Raw genomic sequence first — 3,616 nt, forward strand, 5'->3', positions numbered from 1 at the left:
CTCTCTCTCTCTCTCTCTCTCTCTCTCTAAAAAAAACGCTCTCCAAATTGATAGATCCGTTTCGCCTCCTCGAATTGTTTTCGAGATTAAAATACCTAAAAAAAAAAAAAATTCCTTCGAATTCCGCGAAATTGACAAATATTCATCGTTTGATCCGAAAAGAGACGAAGAGGTTGGAAAAGACGGCGTCGCGCGTGGAGATCGGTGGAGGAAGAAGGAGGGCGGAAGTGACACGAATCAGGCGTTGTCAGACGTCCTATTGTCCCGGATTCGGCGGATGTAGTGAAACGTCGGGGCCAGGCTATTTAGGCTCATCCGCTTTAATTGGCTTCGTTTGTAATTACGAGTTGAAGAGGGTGGTAAGAGGGTGGCGGCGGGGACAATAAGAAGAGAGAAGGGGAGGGAGGGAGGGAGGGAATACCTCCTCCCCCCGAATACGTCGACGTGGATTGCGGGTTGAAGAGGCGGTGGAAGTGGGTTAGAGGAAATGCCATTGTCGCTGCTTCTTCCAGCTGATAGAGGTTAGCACGAGACAATAGGCTTGCTCTGTTTCTTTTATATTTTTTTTTTTTTTTGAAAAAGGGAGAGTTTGCTTTTCTCTCTCTCTCTCTCTCTCTCTCTTATTTTTTTTTAAAAGTTGTCTTTTTCGATCAGAATCGTACAGAATTTTCGGTTTATATTGTTCAGAAATATATATATTTATATATATATATATATCTGTTAAAGAGAAAGATGTATTAATCTCTTGGCCGGTTCCTTCAACGAGTCTGATACATCGCAATTTTAAATGGAAAAGTTTAAGCGTTAAACTGTTTAATCGAAATATAAATATTCCAGTTTTCTTCCACCAGAGATATAGATCTTTAATTCTCATTCACATTCTTACAATTATCCTTCGATAATTGTGATACATTTTCAAAGAGACAGGATCCACATTCAACAAATATTGACAGAGTTAATAGAAAAATTTGTTGATACACAAAAATATCATTTAATCGTTACATCGAGCAAATTCTCTTCACCCAAATTTTCAAGAATCGATCTTCCAATTACTTATTCTCCATCCTTCTCCACTCGAAAGATCGCAATTTTTTTCACCAAAAAAAAAGACGCTCGTCGTCGATCGCGTGTCAAAATTGGGAGTCAATCGGTCAATTCATCCTGGCCAGGGATATAAAAGTCTTAGCCGCAAAGCTCCTCGAGCTCGCAGCACGGAGAAAACTCGAGCACAAAGAATATTGGCCAACGTATAGAGACCCATCCCCCTCGTCGACGAGCTAATGCGAACCGTTTCGAGACTTGTTGCGCGACACGGATCGGTTGTGTCGCACGCCCGGTCAACCGCGAATAGAAACGCGGTGGATTTTCTTCTTCCTCGATCGTCGAATCTTGCTCGAGAATAGAGTGACAGAGAGAGACGAGCTACGAGCTTTGGGCTTACGATTGCGTCACCGCATGATGAATCGTTCCACGACGCTGATGGCGCCACTGTTGGCATACTGGTCGACTGAAGTCGGACAGGTGACGATATATTTTTCTCTTTATTGTTACTTATTGAAAATCGATACAGTTTTTTGGTAGCAATGAACTAAGCCACGAGAAATTATTATTGTTCGAGCAAGAAAAAAAGTATGCGCAATTAGCAATTATGAAATATGTAATTGGTTTAATTAGTTTAATTATTGATTCACTTGCGAGTCGAATTATTAATGATAAGGCACGAATGTCAATTTTGTATTATTTTAAAGTGAAGGGATACTTGAGAGTATACTATTTCAAGAGTATTCCAATCGTTTTATTAAAAATCACGATTTTTAAGTGAATTCAAGGTAATCTAAATCGTTGCAAAATTTCAGATCCAAATACCACGAGGATATAATTTTTGGAATATCGAATATCTGCTTGTCCAAGTAAACGGAACGAAAAATTATTATTATTCGAATAAAAAAAAATGCATTTTGCAATTATGAAAAATATAATTGGTTTAGTTTAATTATTGATTCACTTGCGAGTCGAATTATTAATGATAAGGCACGAATGTCAATTTTATACTGTTTCAAGAGTAGTTGTAGTATCGTTCTATTAAAAATCATAATTTTTTAGGTAAATCCAAGGTAATCCAAATCATTGCAAAATTTCAGATCCAAATACCACGAGGATATAATTTTTCGAATACCTTTAATTATTGATTCACTTGCGAGTCGAATTATTAATAATAAGGCACGAATGTCAATTTTGTACTATTTTAAAGTGAAAGGATACTTGAGAGCGTATTCCAAAAGTATTCCAATCGTTCTATTAAAAATCACGATTTTTTAGGTGAATCCAAAGTAATCCAAATCGTTGCAAAATTTCAGATCCAAATATCACGAAGATTAATAATAATTTTATTAATTTTATATAATTTTTAATATCGAATATCCGCTTGTCCAAGTAAACGGAACGACCTTGCGCGTTGAAAAACCAATCCTATAATTAAATTTTAACACTTTATATTTTTAATATAAATAATAAAAATTTTAAATATAAAATTAAAAATTAATTTTATTATTTATATTATTCATATTAAATAATAAAGATTAAAAATTATTAGTATAAATTTTTTTTTTTTTATTATTAATTTTTTTATTTTATAAAATTTTTAATTACTTTAATTATTTATTTAATTAAATATATTAATTTAATTTTAAATTATATATATATATATATAAATATTTTTCGGTGGCGTGACGCATTTATCCGTTTCCTGGCTACGAGCACGCAGGTCGATTCGAGGAATGCGTGGGAAAATGCGTGCATGCGTGGCGGCGCGGATTTGCATGTAAGGGAACAGCAGGGGTATCGTCGGTCTTCGAAACATTGCGGCTCGCAGGATTGTTCGTTCGCGGTTTGCGATTTTCGGAGAAGAAGCGGAAATGGTTTCGTACAGGAAGAGGAGGATCGTTGTCGAATATTTTGCGATTCGAAGAAAGGGGGGAAACGAGGAGTGGTATTTCGATTGGAACTTGAATAATTTTTAATTTATAATAATAATTATAATAATATATAATTAATATAATAATAATTTACGAACTGAGATTTCTCTGTATAATCGGTGATGATTTGGATGAAAGCAAGTATTTTTCGTGGATAAATTTTTCTATAAATCGAAAGAAAAATATAATGGAAAATATAAGTGTTTCGTAATGGATCGTAGAAGAAATATAAAATTGTTGTCGTAAGAAAATAAAATAAAATATCGCGTGTTATTTCAGAAAGAAGAAAAGAGATAACCGGTAAATTAAGCGAAGTGAATCGATCTCTCGAAGTGAAATAACAGAGAATACACGATAATGATACACCCGCGTCATCCGTTTCCCTTCGATTATCGATGAAAGAATAATAGAAATAATAAGGAGGACGTGCAATGAAATATTTGCGATACTTGGTTGAACCTCGCGAAAAATATCGAAAAGATTTTCAAACGATGATAGAATTCTCGATAATTCCATTTGTTAACGTTGAATGCAACTTTATAATACGCGATTGTAAAAAAAGTAATAGCTCGATTAATTTCAAACAACTACTAAGATTGATCGTGTGAAGTTGGAGTGTAACGATGTGGAAGGATTATAAT

Source organism: Apis laboriosa, unplaced genomic scaffold, assembly GCF_014066325.1.
Source record: "Apis laboriosa isolate Shangri-la unplaced genomic scaffold, ASM1406632v1 scaffold1_cov151, whole genome shotgun sequence".
Classification (NCBI taxonomy): domain Eukaryota; kingdom Metazoa; phylum Arthropoda; class Insecta; order Hymenoptera; family Apidae; genus Apis; species Apis laboriosa.